At 47.3% G+C, this 20,886-nt stretch overlaps 2 gene segments (V, D, J or C); both read right to left on the reverse strand.

Moving 5' to 3' along the window:
* The window catches only part of LOC309803787 (Ig alpha-1 chain C region-like), a 158,297-nt gene that overhangs the window by 33,072 nt on the left and 104,339 nt on the right, over positions 1 to 20,886 (reverse strand).
* On the reverse strand, positions 76 to 19,596 carry LOC309804451 (Ig gamma chain C region-like). The segment is given in 6 exons: positions 19,484 to 19,596; positions 4,748 to 4,830; positions 1,465 to 1,758; positions 1,089 to 1,133; positions 620 to 949; positions 76 to 536 (listed from the first exon to the last, which is right to left on the reverse strand).

Consider the following 20,886-nt stretch of genomic DNA (forward strand, 5'->3'; position numbering starts at 1 on the left):
TCCACCCCTGCCCCTCGCAGGCCCAACGTGCCCCGGGGCTCTGCTCGGAAAGAACCATGACAGCATTGCGGGGCCCAGGGCGGCGCTGGGTGCTTTATTTCACAGCGCCCGGGAGGAATGTACACAGGGCTGGGGTTCAGGTGGCCTCACTGGGCCCTGAGAGCCCAAGGGGAGGGAGGGCTCGCTGGGGCAACAATGCCGTGTGGCTCATTTACCCGAAGACTTGGAGATGGACTTCTGCGTGTTGTGATTGTGTAGAGCCTCGTGCAAAACTACACACGTGTAGGTGTCTCCCTGCTGCCAGCTCTTCTTGTCCACCCTGAGCTTGCTGTACAGGAAGAAGGACCCGTCGGTGTCCAGCTGGGGTGGGGTCGTGCCGTACTTGCCCTCTGACTCTGGCTGCCCGTTTCTCTGCCACTCCACGTCGATGTCGCCCGGGTAGAAGGCGGTGACCATGCAGGTTAAGCTGACTGAGGTCTTGGCCAGCTCTTCCTGTGGTGGGGCCAGTACATACACCTGTGGCTCCTGGGGCTGCCCTGTGGGGAGAGGTATGGCTGTTAGCACGATGGTCACTGCTCTTGGCCCCAGGGACCCTCCTACGCCCGTCCACCTGACCCACCTTTGGCCTTGGAGATGCTCCTCACGATGGGGGCTGGGAGGCCTTTGTTGTTGACCTTGCACTTGAACTCCTTTCCCTTCAGCCAGTCCTGGTGCTGGATGGGCAGGGCGCTGACCACATGGTAGGTGCTGTTGAACTGCTCCTCCCTTAGCTTCGTCTTGGCCGTGTGCACCTCTACAGCGTCCACGTACCACGAGAACTGGATATCGGGGTCCTCCTTGCTCACATCCACCACCATGCAGGAGACTTCCGGTGTTCGGGTTATTGTGAGGGTGTCCTTGGGTTTCGGGGGGAAGATGAAGACGGATGGTCCTCCTGGGAACTGAGAGGCTGGTCGGGGAGACACAGTGGGGGGTCAGCCCCTGGGTGGACTTCCTCTTAGGCACCCATCCACCCCCCCACACACCCCAGTGCCATGCCTGGGCAAGGTCCACCTCCGAGGGGCGGAGGCTGAGGCCGGCTCACTTACGTGGGCATTTGGGACACCTGGAACAGGGGTTTGGCCCGTTGATTTCTGCAGAGAACAGACTGGAGGTTACCGGGGCTGGGGATGGCCCGGGGCTGGGCTTAGGGCAGGGCCAGGTTTTGGCAGGTGAGACCTGTGCCCGCCTCTGTGGGCCCAGGGGCTGGGGGAGGCGTCCAGCCTGTGCCCACACTGGACCTGGTGGAAATGCCCAGAGGACCCCCTCCCTAAGCCTGGGAGGCCTTCAGGTGAGGGAGAGAGACATGCCTCCCATGACACCCTGGGCGGGATTCACCATCCCTGGTGTGCGGTCTGTTCAGGTGGGAAGGCTGACCCCAGGTCTGTCCCATAGTGGACACCCTCCCTGCGCCCGTCCTCTCACCGATGCGCTTGTCCACCTTGGTGCTGCTGGCCGGGTGGGCTACGTTGCAGGTGAAGGTCTTGCCGGACGAGGTGCTGGCCAGCACGGTCACAGTGCTGCTGAGAGAGTACAGCCCCGAGGACCCTCGGACGGATGGGAAGGTGTGCACACCGCTGGATTGGGTGCCCGAGTTCCAGGTCACAGTCACCGGCTCAGGGAAGTAGCTCGAGACCAGGCAGCCCACGACCACTGTGGAACTAGGTGTGTCCCCACAGCTGGGAGGCAGAGGGTAGACTGCCGGGGCCGTGGTGGAGGCTGTGAGAGAGGAGGCCGTGTGACTGCCAGGGCCTCACCCCTGCGAGGGTCCGGGCAGGGCATCAGGTGTCCAGGCCTGGGGCACCGTTGTGCCCAGAGACTATGTGATTCCAGAGTTTCTGAAGGCCAGCGGCCTGGCATGGTCTCTGCCACTGTGGTTCTCTGCCTTTGCAGCTGTGGGTCCTGGACTCAGCAACCCAGTCAGGGCTGGGTGACCACCTGGATTAAAGTCCCGTGGGCCCCAGTCCCCCTGTGGGTCCCTGGCCTGATCAGGCCCTCGGTCTTAGCCCTGAGCAGTGGCTACTGCTCCGAGCCCACTGCCCTGCTCTGTTCCTGTCCCCTTTTCCTGGCCTGCTCTTTGCCACCCAGGGCCTCTGTGTTCTGGATCACTCTGCCCATTGGCATCCCTGGGAACCTTGCTGTGCCCTCGTCATTTTCTCCCGCACGGTGCTAGCACCCCAAGCACCATTCCCCAGCTGGACCTGTCCCCTCTGAACCGGGTCTGATTAACCCAGACCTGCAGCCCCCTTAGAGCTCTGAAAGGGCCCCTTGTTTCCCCTCAGCCAGGTCCACTGCCCTGTCAACCCCACCTCACTTTGGCACGTCGTAACCTCGTGTCTCAAGCCCTGACAGGCACCTGGAATACTGGGGACCCTGGGCCCATGAAATGTAGCCCATCAGGTCCCCTCAGTGATGCCCGTGCCCCTTCAGCCTCAGAGACCTTCCCTCCCATGGTCGTCTCTCCACCCGGCCTTGCCGTCCACCTGGCCCCTCCCACCAGACCAAAGCACCTTTAGCTCAGCCCCTCGTCCCCTGACCCTGGGGCTCGTGGGCAGGCCCTGCCCTCCCAGCCCCCTGCTGCCCTGTACATCCCCGCCTGATCCCCTGAGCTCCCCCTGTGCCCGGCCTTACCAGCCCCCTGAGCTCCAGCAGAAAGGCTGCTCTGCTTTCTCTGTGCACTCAGGTTCCCCTCCTCTAGATGTTCCCTCACCTGCCTCCAGCCCCTCATCCTGGCCCCTCAGCTGAGCCCGGGCTTCCTGTCCATCGAGTGTCTGGCCTCTGCCCATCTGAGCTCCGGTTCACCATCTCAGGCCTGAGTCCTCCCTGCCCTTGTGTCCCTTCTACCCGGCCCTGGGCCCTCAGCACAGCCCAGGGGGACCCCCAGCCCGATGTCCTGTAGGACTCCCTGCTCTGCCCCCACTGCCAGCTGCCCTGCGTCCTGCCCTCCCAGCCCCCTTGGCTCAGGTCTCTGGGCTCAGCTCACGGATGCTGTGTCCTCATGTCACCTGCTCACCTGGCGTTGGACTGACCACTGTCCCTGGAGTGCTGGGCACACAGCACCAAATGGCCCTTGCACCCTATGACACTTGCCGACTCAACTGCTCACCCCAGTACCTGGTTGGCTGAGGTCCTGGGCAGGTCCCTGCCCTCCCAGCCCCAGGCTCACCTACACTAGATCTACCTGCTCACCCAAAGCTCCCAGGGAGCCCCCTGCCCTCCCAGCCCCAGGCTCACCTACACTATCTGTACCTGCTCCCCCAATGCTCCCAGGCCGCTCCCTGCCCTCCCAGCCCCAGGCTCACCTGCAGAAGCTCTACCTGCTCCCACAAAGCTCCCGGGACATCCACCTGCCCTCCCAGCCCCAGGCTCACCTACACTAGCTCTACGTGCTCACCCAAAGCTCCCAGGGAGCCCCCTGCCCTCCCAGCCCCAGGCTCACCTGCAGAAGCTCTACCTGCTCCCCCAAAGCTCCCAGGCCGCCCCCTGCCTTCCCAGCCCCAGGCTCACCTACACCAGCTCTACCTGCTCCCCCAAAGCTCCCAGGGAGCCCCCTGCCCTCCCAGCCCCAGGCTCACCTACACTAGCTCTACCTGCTCCCCCAAAGCTCCCAGGGAGCCCCCTGCCCTCCCAGCCCCAGGCTCACCTACACCAGCTCTACCTGCTCCCCCAAAGCTCCCAGGCAGCCCCCTGCCCTCCCCGCCCCCTGCTCACCTGCTGCCTCCATGCCACTTGTCCCTGGAGCTCTGGCCCTCAGCACCCATGCCCTCTGGCCCACCCCGGGCCCTCACCCTAGTGCAGCTCCACTCCCGCCTCCTTCCCTTCCTGGGGCTGAGCTCTCTTCTCTGGAGTCGCTAGGTGCCCACCCTGTCTCCGGCCCACTCTCTCCTGGCAGAGACCCTGTCCCACCGTGGGCCCCTCCCAGAGGAGCTCCTGGCCTTCCGAGCTTCACCCTCCTCTCTCTCCCACCACCCGCAGGATCCTCCTTGGTCGCTTCTCCCTCCAGTTGCCGGGTCACCTGCCCTCTGCCTCCCCGCTCCCTGCCCCCAGCCCCTGCTCCCGGCCCTCAGGCCCTGGCTCCGCTCGCCCCTCGTGTAGCCTGTGCAGCTGCGTGCTCAGCCTCTGTGCGGCCAGCTCTGCGCACACAGGAGCCCAGGCCAGCCCTGCCTGCTGTGCTCCCAGCGCTCCCGCTGCCCTGGGCCCCGGCGCCAGCCCAGAGCCCACCGCCACCCCGGCTGCCACTGCCCTGAGATCCAAGCCGGCCCCACTGTCCTGGGCAGGACCCTCAGCCACCCCCCACCCCCAACACGGGGGGCCTTTCCTTCCCCTGTGCCGAGCCAGCATGCTCCCTCTGTCCTTGCTCAGACCCACCTGTCCATCCTGGCCTCGTCCTCAGCCCCAGCCCCTGTGCCCGCAGCACATCCTGCTGAGCGAAGCCCTGAGGCTCCCATCCCCAAGCCTATCATGTTCCTTGAAGGCCCAGCAGCCCCGCCGAGCTCTGCCGCCCCTGGGTTTCCAGCCTTGTTGGTGTGGACATGCCCCTGCCCGGCTCCCTAGTCCCTGCCCTGGGCCAGCACTGTGACCCCTGGGCAGCCCGCCTTCCCCGTGCCCGCTTTGCTGCTGCAGCCGCTCTGTGTGGTCCCCGAGGTCAGTCTTCCCTCCATGGCTCCCATTCCACTCCTTTGTCCTGATCCTCTCAGACCCCACTCACCAAGTGTTGGGGTGGTGGACTCGCTCCCCTGCAGCCCAGGGCTCCACGCCCCCTCCCTGCTCTGGCCCCAGGAGCATGTGGCTCTTCAGGGCTGTGCTCTGTGTCTGCAGCCCTGCTTCCTAGGACTGGTAACCAGTTCCTGGATGTGTGAACTCCTTGACCACAACCCTGCAAATATGAAGAAGTGGATTGAAACCGTGTGGCACGACCTGCTTCCTGAAGTTCCCTTTTCTTCTGGGTGGTTTCTGTCTCAGAGGGCCTGGGGGAGTCCAGATGCAGCCGGGGTGTCTCTTTTGGGTGTGTGTGTTGTGGTGAGCGGTGCCCTTGGACCCAGGGGACAGAGTGAGCACCCCAACTGTCACAGCTTTCCACCTTCTGCAGAGATTGTGCCTGGTTTGCCCACCGCAGTCCGGGTACCGGGCCCCTCGCCTGAGCCTTCTGGGTGTCCTTACCATGGTGGGCACCTCTCCTGACCCTGGACAGTGTGTGGTTGGGCTCAGCCTGCAGCCCAGCCCCTGCCTCGTCCTGCCTACCTGCCTTGGTGGCCTCCCCTCCAGACCTCTGTTTTCCGACTCTTCCCTCCTCCTCTCCCTGGCTCCATCCATGGCCCAGATATCTGACCAAAGGCCAGTGTCACGTGCACGGTCAGAGGGCAGTTGTTACCCCGGCCACAGCTGTCCCCCGGAGGACAGAGTTCACGATGGTCACTGGGGCCCGAAAATGGCCATCTAGGTGAGACAGAGCGTGCAGCCTCTCCACTGCTGTGTGTGGGCCTAGACTGGTCGTCCCATATTTGGGGGACACTGACCCTCAGTTTCTCGTTTGAGTGCTGCAGTGGACCCTACACCCTGTGTGTGCCCCCTGGGCCATCCCGTAACTTCAGCATTAGGTCTGGGATTGGGGACCCGAGAGACATCGTAGCCCCCAACCCAGAAGTGCCATGGGTGGAGATCTTGTTCTCGGAGAGACAGCAGTGAGCGGTCCTGAAGTGGGATCTTAGTTCCCGGCCCAGGAATTGAACCTGGGTGTCCTGGATGAAAACCAGGAATCCTAGCTGCTAGACCACCAGGGGCCGGAGGCTAGGAGCAACGTTGCCCTGGCTCTTGCCCTGTTTGAAAGCAAGAATGTTTCAAGGAGGCAAAAACTGTAAAAAGCAGGTATAAAGTTTATTATTAGAAGCACAGCACAACGTGTGGGATAGAGAAGTAGCTTATTTAAGACAGGAGCAAGGCAGAGATACTCACCTGGAGAGAGAGGGTGTGGGCGTCCTCCCTGATGAGGCGCAGTAAAGGGATGGTCAGGTGGTTTGCACAGGGCAGTTCTCCTGGATTTTTGTCTCCCTCTGGCGCATTTCCTCGCCTCTTTTCCCACCTCTGACCTGTCCTAGGGCCCTCCCGACAAGTGTGTGTCTTTTTGACAAGAAAGATTCCAACGCAAAGGCTGACGGGAAGTTTGACCACACGTTATGGGGGGGCAGCCCCTCCCTTTTCGACCCCCGAGGAGGCTTCCTGCGCATGTGCAGTCGGGGAGCTTTCCCTGACCTCAGGAACGATAGACGTCGTCGTCTCATCTCTCCTCCAGCAGGGCTCAGCTCCTGCCACTGACTTTGTCCTGGGAGTGTCAGGGAAAACAGAGCTCCAGTTCACTCTGCTTGGCAAGCTCCAGCTGCTCAGCCCAGGGGCCCATCTATCTCTTACCCCAAATCTCCCCTGAGAGACGTGAACCCTGTGATATTTTATTGGGAAGATGAAGGGTGAACGTCTGTCTTCTGCAGCTTCTTCAGGTTGGCATGGGGCTCACAGATCCTACCTAGTTGGGGGTCATGGAGCTCTTGCTCCGTTTTATTAAGGGGCCCCAGGGTGACTTCTGTTGTTATTTTGACAGGATCTATTCTGAGGAATGACTGGAATCTTTGCATTATTGTCATCTTGTCTAGAAGACTGCTGTGTTCTAGAGAGAACAAACTAAACAAGTTGGTTAAAAGAAGGCAGGGGTCAAAGATCGGTAAAAGAATTATTGTAACCAGGGGCCCAAGTAGGAGTAAGAACCAGGTTATGTTTCATAATATTTTTTTTTTTTTTGCGGTACGCGGGCCTCTCACTGCTGTGGCCTCTCCCGTTGCGGAGCACAGGCTCTGGATGCGCAGGCTCAGCGGCCATGGCTCACGGGCCCAGCCGCTCCGCGGCATGTGGGATCTTCCCAGACCAGGGCACGAACCCCTGTCCCCTGCATCATCAGGCAGACTCTCAACCACTGCGCCACCAGGGAAGCCCCTTGTAACATTTTTTGATGGTAGTCCAGGTAGTGTCAGTGCTTGGGTTACCCTGTCCAAAGGAATGGAGCATTTGGCACGGTTATATACATTTTTTTAAAAGTTTTTTTTCTGATGTGGACTATTTTTAAAGTCTGTATTGAATTTCTTACAATATCGCTTCTGTTTTGATTTTTTGGCCACAACATCTTTTTTATTAGCCCATTGTGATTGATGTAGGTGTAACAGACCCAGTTAGAAGTAGTTGGACAATGTGAACGTTAATAGACAAAATCCATCTCATTTCTTTTCAGGAGAATAAGTCTGAAAACCAGTCTGGACCTGGCATTTCGAAGAGACTTGTAGCCACTTATCTGGTTTTATCTAAGTAGGTTTTAATGCTTAATGTGGTATTAACACATAAATAACAGGAGCTATTTGTCATCATACATGTTTTTTCATCTTGTTACCATCTGATCTAAAGCAATTTCATTGTCTAAAATGTAATAGGTACAAGAAGAGACCTTGCAAACGTAAGGCTGCAGTTACTAGCTGCCAGCTGGTGTTGTCTTGAGACTAGCTGAGGGCCTCACATCTGACACAGCTCATAAAGCTTAAGTTCTCAGCAATACAAGGACTGGCTGAAATCATACCCATAGTGTCACCTAGTACTACCTTGGATGTCTGAACCACAGTTCTTCTATCTTGACTTTTAATTGTAGTTTTTTCCTTAATAGCCCAAACTGTTGTCACCATTAATGATTTTAGTGTTTTTCTAGTATGAGAAGATGCAAGAATTTTGGCCCTTAAAAATCTACCTGAGAATATGTATCTGAAGGCCTGTTCTGTCAGTTTTCCCCAGAGCACAGAGTGCCTCTTTCCTGAACTCCACCTTGAACTCCATTCAGGGGATGTTGAAGGTTAGCAGCCATAGTGGCTCATGATTTAATCCTGGTAGAGGTAGGCAACAGGTGCTCGTTTCCAGTTGGCAGGGTCCCTTCATGGTCATGAATTTGACCAAGGTTTGGGGGGCATTTCATGACCATTTTGTCTCACAGTGCTAGAAATGCTCATTCCCAGTTCTGGCAAAGATTTCTTTGACAGGCCACTCAATGTGCTGTTACTGAAGTAGGCCTTATTAACAGTGGCCAAAAGTCTCTGGACCACCTGTCTTCCTAGTCTCTTATGGTCCAGGAAACTCTTCCCTCTTGTTGTTTCTTCCCATACCAAGAGTTACACTATTACAATCATTGATCTCATATGGGACTATATATTATCATTTTATCAGAGGCTCAGTCATACATTTGGTAATGTAAGAAAGAATGATTTTGTAAAACAGGCAATAAAAAATAAAATAGTTAGCAGTATTAGTAAGGTCATAAGTAAGAATGTATTAGTAAGGTCATAAGTAAGAATGTAAGTCAAGAACTTCCATTAGGTGCAGCCCAGTATATCCCCAGGTTGTCTGACTTAGTCTGTTTTTTCTAGTATTACTAGGCTGGTTCCTTTAAACTTAAATGACCATAGCCTGGTGTTAATCTCCTGTTTGTAGATAGTGGAGATCTTTATCCAAAGACTGATTACGAAGTTAAGCTTCAGGAACAAACTTAGAGTGTCCTTTTAATAACTTAATTAACTCTTGTAGCAATATAACATAACAGCAAGGGACCATCTGGGAAGTGGGTTTTAGTAAACACCTTAGTTAACAAATCTAGAATTTAATATTTAGTGAAACATAATCTTCTTTTTTTTTCTCCCTAAAGTACCCTCATCTCCATTAAACACAGCCAAATCAAGACTAATTTTTTTTAATCTTTATTGGAGTATAATTGCTTTACAATGGTGTGTTAGTTTCTGCTTTATAACAAAGTGAATCAGTTATACATAGACATATGTTCCCATATCTCTTCCCTCTTGCGTCTCCCTCCCTCCCACCCTCCCTATCCCACCCCTCTAGGTGGTCACAAAGTACCGAGCTGATCTCCCTGTGCTATGCGGCTGCTTCCCACTAGCTATCTATTTTACGTTTGGTAGTGTATATATTTCCAAGCCACTCTCTCACTTGGTCACAGCTTACCCTTCCCCCTCCCCATATCCTCAAGTCCATTCTCTAGTAGGTCTGTGTCTTTATTCCTGTCTTACCCCTAGGTTCTTCATGACATTTTTTCCCCCTTAAATTCCATATATATGTGCTAGCATACTGTATTTGTCTTTCTCTTTCTGACTTACTTCACTCTGTATGACAGACTCTAGGTCTATCCACCGCATTACAAATAGCTCAATTTCGTTTCTTTTTATGGCTGAGTAATATTCCATTGTATATATGTGCCACATCTTCTTTATCCATTCATCCGATGATGGACACTTAGGTTGTTTCCATCTCTGGGCTATTGTAAATAGAGCTGCAATGAACATTTTGGTACATGACTCTTTTTGAATTATGGTTTTCGCAGGGTATATGCCCAGTAGTGGGATTGCTGGGTCATATGGTAGTTTTATTTGTAGTTTTTTAAGGAACCTCCATACTGTTCTCCATAGTGGCTGTACCAATTCACATTCCCACCAGCAGTGCCAGAGTGTTCCCTTTTCTCCACACCCTCTCCAGCATTTATTGTTTCTAGATTTTTTAATGAGGGCCATTCTGACTGGTGTGAGATGATATCTCATTGTGGTTTTGATTTGCTTTTCTCTAATGATTAATGATGTTGAGCATTCTTTCATGTGTTTGTTGGCAGTCTGTATATCTTCTTTGGAGAAATGCCTATTTAGGTCTTCTGCCCGTTTTTGGATTGGGTTGTTTCTTTTTTGTTATTGAGCTGCATGAGCTGCTTATAAATTTTGGAGATTAATCCCTTGTCAGTTGTTTCATTTGCAAATATTTTCTCCCATTCTGAGGGTTGTCTTTTGGTTAGATCACTCCCTAACACCATACACAAAAATAAGCTCAAAATGGATTAAAGACCTAAATGTAAGGCCAGAAACTATCAAACTCTTAGAGGAAAACATAGGCAGAACACTCTATGACATAAATCACAACAAGATCCTTTTTGACTAATTTGTTTGTAAAATAAGTCTGGCCCATTGACCACATAGGCTCCTCCATACTGACTCTGGTGTAATTCCTCAGGAGTCTCAGACTAAATTCACAAAAGGCCTCTCAAGGCAGAGAAAGCCATGCCAAAGTCCTGCCATCACATTTTGCCTGGTGGATTTCTCTCTTCTAGAGGTCCCCCAAATATTTGGAGATTCCTGTACGTGTCAGGAGACAGTCTTTTGTATTTACCTGATAAGGCTGCTCATAACCAAGTGTCTCCAATTTCTGGAGGGACAAGTCAGAGAGAAAAGAAAAATGTTTTCATTTGATCCACAGGTGTAAATCACCTAATTGTCATAAACCATAAGTAGCTTGAAGAGAAGGGCTTCTCTATATCTGAAAAACAAAGATTAGAAGCCAGTAATATGTCAGGCAAAAATCATAAAAATCATAATCATATTTAGCAGTTCGTTGGATCCCATGTAATTGGTTTTGGTTTTGTTTGAGTACAGTTTTTCCATTAGTTTTATTGACCTTGCCTGATGGTAGAGGGTGATAGTGACGGTGATAATTTTAAGAAATTTGTAAGGTTTTTGGTTAAGGCTTATATGATTTGTCCAGTGAAGTGGTTGCCTTGATCACTGGAGATTATAGAAAGTGTACCCCCAGTGGAAAACACATTTTCTAACCATTTCCTCTTTCATTGTGAAGGCATCAGCCTTGCAGCCAGGGAAGGCTTTAAGCCATCAAATAAAAAATGAGGCTTGCCAGGGAGCCGGGAGAAGCCAGACAGCCATCTTGGATTTCCCGTAGCCCTGACTACTTAATTTACAGTTATTGTTGACCCGTTTCGATTTCTCTGATTTTGGAGTAGACCGCTGCCATGCTACAAGGGCGTCAGGATGGCAAGTCTGACAATGAGGGGTTAATCTTTGTGTAGAAGTGGAATGAATTTTATCTGCATGTGCCATAATCTTTACAGGCTCTGTTGTTATTACCTTTTATTTGACAGTTTCTCCTGTAATTTAATCTGTCAAATAATCCCAGTTAGTTTAATATATATTTTTTGAGATGCTCCAGGGGCCTTCTGAAGCACCTCAAAGTTAGCTGGAGATCAGAAGAACTTTAATTAGAATTTGACTCTTAGGAATTTTGTTAAAAATATCAAAAAGTTTTAAAACACTTAGTCAAATAGAATCGTAGGTCATTGTGAAATAATATTTATTCAACCAAAGTGACAAAAGATTTTAAAAGCAAATATAAGTCACTTAAAGGCAAATAAATTCATATAATCTGTTACCAAAGGCAGCTTTCCAAGGAAACTTTGTTCTCTTAATAGAGAGAGAAAACCAAATTCCAGTCTTCATATCTTCTATCACTGACAACATATATTCTACTTGCTTCACACACCGAAATATTTCCCTTATCCTTTTAAAAAAATATTTATTTATTTATTTATTTGGTTGTGTGGGGTCTTAGTTGCAGCAGGCAGCCTCCTTAGTTGTGGCATTTGAACTCTTAGTTGTGACATGCATGTGGGATCTAGCTCCCTGACCAGGGATCGAACCCAGGCCCCCTGCATTGGGAGTGCGGAGTCTCATCCACCATGCCATCAGGGAAGTCCCTCCCTTATCCTTTTAGTAGCTTTAATGATGTATTATAATTTTTAACCCTTAAAAACCTTAATCTCTAGTGAAAACCAAGAAGAAAGCAATTGTGAACTGTTTGTCATGTTGGCATTTTCTGATTAACAACCTTAAGAACATATTCCATAACCTCTAAAAACATGCACTTCCACAAAGCACAATTTCTTTTCTCAGTGTGGTACAAGGCATGTGTCTAATAAAGCCAAACATCTTTAGTTTCCCTCTTGTAAGAAGACAAAAGGTAAATTTACATTTGTTCAGCAATCAATATTCCAGTATTTTATCTTAAAAATGATTTAGACCTTTATTGAGTTCTTCTCATTTGACCTGATTTAGCAAAGCTCTAAAGTTTCAAGTTGCCAAAAATCTGGAAAAACTAAAACATAATTATTTCCAAAGTGTACAAACGTTGTAAGAGATTCAACACTGAATATTTCCCAGATCATGTGAACCTGAAATTTATTTAGCTTAGTATCTCTTCTATTTAGAATTGCTTGATTTGTAAGTGCTTACTTTTAAAAAGCCAAGTAAATAGAGCTTATTGACAAATTAACCTCAGCAATATTATCCAAAGACAAAGACACATACTGAGGCATAAATATATCCAGACAGATATCTCATAGTTTCCACTTGAGGTTTAAATGCCTCTTTGTCTCTCTCTCTCTCTCTCTCTTTTTTTTTTCTTGGCTTGAAGTTCTACTAATTAATCCAAGGCCGAAGTCTCAGGCAAAATGGGCTATGTCTGTATTTCAAGGACAGCATAAGAGTTAATTTCAAGTTTTCCCCTAGGCATATTTTTGTTCTCTCAGGGTCAGAATTCTGAAAAAAAGTGTTTTAATGAGCTAGCTTTCTCTAACTGCACATGCAAAAAGAACCAGTTTTGTAATTTCAAAAGAGTTTTACCTTAACCAACTTTCTCCGGAGTCTAAAGAATATTGTGGCCATCCAGTGTCAAAAAAAATCGTCTTTCTTTTTCTGTAGTCATAGTTTCATAGCTAAAATATAGACCAAATATTGCTCAAATTGGCCCTAATAACAGGGGCAGGCTGGCTGATACACTGTCCCATCAGGGGTTGTCCCTCTGGGGAGGTGGGGATCTTAGTTGGACCAGAAGAAACTGGAGGGAATTTGCATGAGTGGGAGAAGCTTGGTTTCCCCCATGAGAGCTGGGTGCGGGGTGGTGGTGGTTAAAAGAGGATCGTTTAGAATGTCAGGAGAGTGGTTTTTTTTTTTTTTTTTTGATTCCTCAGGCTTTTGATTAGAGGAGCCACATAGAGCAGGGTTATGATAAATGGCCATAAAGGCCTGAACATAGGGAAGCTCAGTGCATTTCGCCATCCTGTGGCAAAAAGATCTAACTGTAAGCAACACATTTTAGGCCATTTTCCCAACCCCCAACTTATATAAAGGCCAGGCAGTGTTACAGCAAAACCTAAGCTTCCCCTTTCTCAGCCCATCTGGCTTAGAAAGGGGATCCTCCCATGTTGAATAACCTGCAACCAAGAACAGTGCTCCTAGAGATGAAGGCCAGCACCCTGGAAACAGTAGTAGGAGGCGCCTGACGGACACTCAGAGGGCCTGGGTTCCCTTCTCTCATCTAATGGGGTGTGGGGTGCCCTCTACTCCCCCACTGATTTCTTTTCTTTTCCTTTTTTTTTAAAAAAAGATCTTTACTGGAGCATAATTACTTCACAATACTGTGTTAGTTTCTGTCGCACAACAAAGCGAATCAGCCATCTGCATACACATGTCCCCATATCCCCTCCCTCTTGAGCCTCCCTCCCACCCTCCCTGTCCCACCCCTCTAGGTCATCGCAAAGCACCGAGCTGATCTCCGTGTGCTATGCGGCTGCTTCCCACCAGCCAACGATGTTACATTCGGTAGTGTGTATATGTCGATGCTACTCTCACTTTGCCCCAGCTTCCCCTTCCCACCCCATGTCCTCAAGTCCATTCTCTACATCTGCCTCTTTATTCCTGCCCTGAAACTATGTCCATCAGTACCACTTTTTTTTTTTTAAAGATTCTCTATATATGTGTTAGCGTACGGTATTTGCTTTTCTCTTTCTGACTTACTTCACTCTGTATGACAGACTCTAGCTCCATCCACCTCACTACAAATAACTCAATTTCATTTTTTTTATGGTTGAGTAATATTCCATTGTATATATGTGCCACATCTTCTTTATCCATTCATCCGATGATGTACACTTAGGTTGTTTCCAGCTCCGGGCTATTGTAAATAGAGCTGCAGTGAACATTTTGGTACATGACTCTTTTTGAATTATGGTTTTCTCAGGGTATATGCTCAGTAGTGGGATTGCTGGGTCATATGGTAGTTCTATTTTTAGTTTTTTAAGGAACCTCCATACTGTTTTCCATAGTGGTTGTATCAATTTACATTCCCACCAACAGTGCAGGAGGGTTGCCTTTTCACCACACCCTTTCCAGCATTTATTGTTTCTAGATTTTTTTGATAATGGCCATTCTGATCGGCATCTGGTGACGCCTCATTGTAGTTTTGATTTGCATTTCTCGAATAATTAGTGATGTTGAGCATCTTTTCATGTGCCTCTTGGCCATCTGTATGTCTTCCTTGGTGAAACGTCTATTTAGGTCTTCTGCCCATTTTTTAACTGGATTGTTTGTTTTTTTGATATTGAGCTCCATGAGCTGTTTGCATATTTTGGAGATTAATCCTTTGTTGTTTCATTTGCAAATAATTTTTCCCATTCTGAGTGTTGTCTTTTTGTCTTGTTTGTGGTTTCCTTTGCTGTGCAAAAGCATTTAAGCTTCATTAGGTCCGATGTGTTTATTTTTGTTTTTATTTCCATTACTCTAGGAGGTGGGTCAAAAAAAATCTTGTTGTGATATATGTCAAAGAGTGTTTTTCCTATGTTTTCCTCTAAGAGTTTTATAGTGTCCGGTCTTACATTTAGGTCTTTAATCCATTTTGAGTTTATTTTTGTGTATGGTGTTAGGGAGTGCTCTAATTTCATTTTTTTACATGTAACTGTCCAGTTTTCCCCGCACCACTTATTGAAGAGGCTGTCTTTTCTCCACTGCATATTCTTGCCTCCTTTGTTGTAAATTAGGTGCCGATATGTGTGTGGGTTTATCTCTGGGCATTTTGTCCTGTGCCATTGATCTATATTTCTGTTTTTGTGTCACTACCATACTTGTCTTGATTACTGTAGCTTTGTGGTATAGTTTGAAGTTGGGGAGCCTGATTCCTCCAACTCCAGTTTTCCTTCTCAAGATTGCTTTGGCTATTCGGGGTCTTTTGTGTTTCCATACAAACTGTAAAATTTTTTCTTCTAATTCTGTGAAGAATGCCATTGGTAGTTTGATAGGGATTGCATTGAATCTGTAGATTGCTTTGAGTAGTAGAGTCATTTTCACAATGTTGATTGTTCCAGTCCAAGAACGTGGTATATTTCTCCATCTGTTTATGTCATCTTTGATTTCTTTCATCAGTGTTTTATAGTTTTCTAAGTAAAAGTCTTTCGCCTTCTTAGGCAGGCTTGTTCCTAGGTATTTTATTCTTTTTGTTGCAATGGTAAATGGGAGTGTTTCCTTAATTTCTCTTTCGGACTTTTCATTGTTGGTGTATAGGAATGCCAGAGATTTCTGTGCATTAATTTTTTATCCTGCAACCTTATCAAATTCATTGATGAGTTCTAGTAGTTTTCTGGTGGCATCTTTAGGATTTTCTATGTATAGTATCATATCATCTGCAAATAGTGACAGTTTTACTTCTTTTTTTTCCAATTTGTATTCCTTTTATTTCTTTTTCTTCTCTGATTGCTGTGGCTAGGACTTCCAAAACTATGTTGGATAAGAGTGGCGAGAGTGGACATCCTTGTCTTGTTCCTGATCTTAGAGGAAATGCTTTCAGGTTTTCACCATTGAGATTGATGTTTGCTGTGGGTTTGTCATATATGACCTTTATTATGTTGAGGTAGGTTCCCTCTATGCACATTTTCTGGAGAGTTTTTTTCATAAATGGGTGTTGAATTTTGTCAAAAGCTTTTTGTGCATCTAATGAAATGATCATATGGTTTTTATTCCTTAATTTGTTAATATGGTGTATCACATTGATTGATTTGCATATACTGAAGAATCCTTGCATCCCTGCGGTAAATCCCACTTGATCATGTTGTATGACCCCTTTAATGTGCTATCAGATTCTGATTGCTAGTATTTTGTTGATGATTTTTGCATCTATGTTCATCAGTGATATTGGTCTATAATTTTTGGTTTTTTGTGATATCTTTTTCTGGTTTTAGTATGAGGATGGTGGTGGCGTCATAGAATGAATTTGGGAGTGTTTCTCCCTCTGCAATTTTTTGGAAGAGTTTGAGAAGGATGGCTGTTAGCTCTTCTCTAAATGTTGATAGAATTCGCCTGTGAAGCTATCTGGTCCTGGACTTTTTTTTTTGTTGGAAGATTTTTTTTGGTGTTGTTGTTGGAAGATTTTTAATTACAGTTTCAATTTCATCACTTGTGATAGGTCTGTTTATATTTTCTAATTCTTCCTGGTTCAGTCCTGGAAAATTGTAACTTTCCAAAAATTTGTCCATTTCTTCAAGGTGGTCCATTTTATTGGCATATAGTTGTTTGTAGTAGTCTCTTATAATCCTTTGTATTTCTGCTGTGTCAGTTGTGATTTCTCCTTTTTCATTTCTAATTTTATTGATTTGCGTCCTCTCCCTTTTTTTCTTGATGAGTCTGGCTAAGGGTTTATCAATTTTGTTTATCTTCTCAAAGAACCAGCTTTTAGTTTTATTGATCTTTGCTATTGTCTTCTTCATTTATGCTCTGATCTTTATGATTTCTTTCCTTCTACTGACTTTGGATTTTCTTTGTTCTTCTTTCTCTAGTTGTTTTAAGTGTAGGGTTAGATTGTTTATTTGAGATTTTTCTTGTTTCTTGAGGTGAGATTGTATTGCTATAAACTTCCCTCTTAGAAATGCTTTTGCTGTGTCCCATAGGTTTTGGGTCGTCTTCTTTTTATTGTCATTTGTTTCTATGTATTTTAAAAATTTCTTGTTTGATTTCTTCAGCGATCTCTTGGTTATTTAGTAGTGTACTGTTTAGCTTCCATGTATTTGTGTTTCTTTACAGTTTTTTTCCTGTAATTGATTTCCTATCTCATTGTGTTGTGGTCAGAAAAGATGCTTGACACGATTTCAATTTTCTTAAATGTTCTGAGTCTTGATTTGTGACACAAGATGGGATCTATCCTGGAGAATGTTCCATGTGCACTTGAGAAGAAAGTGTATTCTGCCGCTTTTGGGAGGAATGGTCTATAAATATAAGTCAGATCGATCTGGTCTATTGTGTCAGTTAAAGCTTGTGTTTCCTTATTTATTTTCTGTTTGGATGATCTGTCCGTTGGTGTAAGTGGGGTGTTAAAGTCCCCTACTATTATTGTGTTACTGTCGATTTCTCCTTTCATGGTTGCTAGTATTTGCTTTATGTATTGAGATGCTCCTATGTTGGGTGCATAAACACTTAATAATTGTTATATCTTCTTCTTGTATAGATGCCTTGATCATTATGTTGTGTCCCTCCTTATCTCTTTTAATAGTCTTTATTTTAAAGTCTATTTTATCTGATATGAGTATGCTGCTCCAACTTTCTTTTGATTTGCATTTGCATGGAATTTTTTTTCCATCCCTTCACTTTCAGTCTGTGTGTGTCCCTAGGTCTGAAGTGGGTCTCTTGTGGACAGCATATATAAGGGTCTTGTTTTTGTATCCATTCAGCCAGTCTGTGTCTTTTGGTTGGGGCATTTAATCCATTTACATTCAAGGTTATTATCGATATGTATGTTCCTATTCCCATTTTCTTAATTGTTTTGGGTTTGTTTTTGTGCACCTTTTTCTTCTCTTGTGTTTCCCACTTAGAGAAGTTTCTTTAGCATTTGTTGTAAAGCTGGTTGGTGGTGCTGAATTCTCTTAACTTTTGCTTGTCTGAAAAGCTTTTGACTTCTCCATTGAATCTGAATGAGATCCTTGCTGGGTAGAGTAATCTTGGTTGTAGGTTTTTCTCTTTCATCACTTTAAGTATATCCTGCTACTCCTATCTGGCCTGCAGAGTTTCCACTGAAAAATCAGCTGATAGCCTTATGGGGATTCCTTTGTATGTTATTTTTTGTTTTTCCCGTGCTGATTTTAATATTTTTTCATTGAATTTAATTTTTGTTAGTTTGCTTAATATGTGTCTTGTTGTGTTTTTCCTAGGGTTTATCCTGTATGGGACTCTCTATGCTTCCTGGACTTGGGTGACTATTTCCTTTCCCAAGCTAGGGAAGTTTTCAACTATAATCTCTTCAAATATTTTCTCAGACCCTTTCTTTTTCTCTTCTTCTTCTGGGACCCCTATAATTTGAATGTTGGTTTGTTTAGTGTTGTCCCAGAGGTCTCTGAGATTGTCTTCAATTGTTTTCATTCATTTTTTTTTTTTATTCTGCTCCTTGGCAGTTTGTCCACCATTTTGTCTTCCAGCTCACTATTGGTTCTTCTGCCTCAGTTATTCTGTTATTGACTCCTTCTAGTGTATTTTTCATTTCAGTTATTATGTTGTTCATCTCTGTTTGTTTGTTCTTTAGTTCTTCTAGATCTTTGTTAAATATTTCTTGTATTTTCTCAATGTGTGTCTCCATTCTATTTCTGAGATTCTGGATCATCTTTATTATCATTACTCTGATTTCTTTTTCAGGTAGATTGTCTATTTCTTCTTCATTTATTTGGTCTTGTAGGTTTTTACCTTGCTCCTTCATCTGTGACATATCCTTTTGCCATGTCATTTTTTTTTTTTTTAATGAGTGGAATTGTGTTCCTCTCTTACTGGTTGTTTGGCCTGAGGCTTCCAACACTGGAGTTTGTAGGCTATTGGGTAGAGCTTGGTCTTGGTGCTGAGGTGAGGAACTCCGTTGCGACCTCACTCTGATGAATATTTCCTGGTGTCTGAGGTTCTCTGTTAGTCCAGTGGTTCTGACACGGAGCTCCCACTGCAGGAGCCTTGGCCTGACCTCAGGCTTGTGTACCAAGATCCCTCAAGCCACCTGGGGCAGCAAAAAATAAAACAACAGCAACAATAACAAAGTAAAAAATAAAGTTAGGCTAGGAAACTAACAGATATGTTGGGAAGAATATAAAAACAAAAATATAGATGAATCAACAACTGGAAGGTACAACAGTACCACAATAGTAAAAAAGACGAGGAGGGGAAAAAAAAGAGGGTGGGGGAGACCTTGGCTGTGGAGGGCTGGGCCTAAGCAAGGGTGAGGTTTGGGCAGTGGGCGGGGCCAATGCTCAGGACCCACAGGGCTGGAAAAGGCCCTGGGGGCTGTGGGAGGTGGGGCTTAGGCTCAAGTAACAGAAGGGGCCCCGGTGTGCCCCCCACCCCTGGTCTCAGAGGGCAGGGACCTCAGCTGGGAGCCCAGTAGGCTTCCTGGGTTCGAATGTGTGGGGCAAATGCCCTCCTCTCCTCTCCTGCTCCTCTGGTCTGGGGTCTGGAAGGGCCCCTCCCACCTGCCTCTCCTGATCCCCTGGCCTCCCTCCTATGCCCCCAGGACCCAGGCAGACTGGATGGGGTATTGGAGTGGGGGGAAGCAGCTTGAGAGCTCAGCAGTCTCCCCGGCCGAGTGGGCCAGGCGATCGCCCTCCACTCCTCTCCTGCTCTTCCTCTTCCCAGAGAGTCCCTCCCACCTGCGTCTCCTGATTTCCCTGGCCTCAGGGGCACCAGTCCTTTCTGGCCTCCACTTCTCCTCCTTCCTCGGTCCCCCTATGTCCTACCGGTTCACTCTGGGGTTCCTCCCATCTCCTTGGGGGTCACTGTCCCCCACCAGCTGCTGGCAGGTGTCCTTGTTGTGGGGAGATGCTAACTCTGCATCTTGCCCCACCTCCATCTTGACTCCACTCCCTCCCCCACTGATTTCTAACAAGATGTCTCTGGTCATCCTTGGTACCTTGCACAAAGTGTCCTCCTTTATTACCTGGAGAGGACATTTGGACCAGTGTAGAGCAGTTGCCATGATGTTTCTGGTGGTGGGGGGTGGGGATCTGTTGTCTATCCTTGAGACTGAGCGCTGTGGCCTGCTTGAATGTGGCCAGCCTAATAGGCTGGACATTGCGGTGTATGGGCTTCCAAGGCCTGGAGTGAAAGGGGAGCTCCTGGAGGAACTGCAGTTGGCCACTCTGGAAAGTGCCATGGGGGTCAGGACTTGAGGATTTTATCTGACACTGACAACAGTGGGCTTGCCTGCGGCCAGGGTGCAGTTAGTCCTTCCTGAAGAGGGTGTTAAAGTATTAGGTAAAAAAGAAAGCTTGCTGTGCAAGTAAGGTGGGAAAGAAAATCAGAGAAGCGTGGGAGAGACAGTGAAAGTCAGGAGTTTCCAGCCAGCAGTTTGGACGAGACCCGCAGTTTACCTTGAACTTCCGTGTTTTGGCACCAAATGATCTCGGAGAGATAGCAAGGAGCAGTCCTGAGGCAGGATCTTAGTTCCCTGCCCAAGAATTGTACCTGGGTATCCTGGATGAAAACCAGGATCCTAGCTGCTAGTCCAGCAGGGCTAGAGGCTAGAAACAAAGTTGCCCTGGTTCTTGCACCATCTGAAAGCAAGAGTGTTTCAAGGAGGAAAAACTATGAAAAGAGGTACAAAGTTTATTATCAGAGACACAGCACTACATGAGGGAGAGCTCATAGAGAAGTAGTTTATTTATTTAAGACAGAAGCAAGGCAGAAATACACACCTGGAGAGAAAGGGTGTGGGCATCTTCCCTCATGAGGAGGAGAGCCGTAAAAAGTGATTAAAATCACTTATATAGGACAGTCCTTCCAGGTCTTTGTTTGCCTCTGGCCAATTATCTTGCTTATTTTCCCACATTTGACCAGTCCTAGGACCCTCTCTGATAAGCATGTGCATCTTTTTGCTGAGATGGATTTCAGCCTAAAGGCTAAAACAGGAAGTCTGACAACATCAGAGGGAGTGAACATTGTAGGAGAAGCCATTAGATGTGGAACAGGATCGGTGTCACCCTCTGGACAGTCAGTCACTGGCTCTGCAAGCTGCACTCACAACTCCCTGGTGTTGCTCACAAAGCACATGGATCTATGTAAGCTCTGCTTAACTCTGCATTAATGAAGAGTCTGGAAAAAACCTGCCCACAACCTGGCTCAATCCTGACTTGACCCGACC

This window comes from Mesoplodon mirus (genome assembly GCF_964341445.2).
Source record: "Mesoplodon mirus genome assembly, chromosome: 5".
In the NCBI taxonomy this organism is placed as follows: domain Eukaryota; kingdom Metazoa; phylum Chordata; class Mammalia; order Artiodactyla; family Ziphiidae; genus Mesoplodon; species Mesoplodon mirus.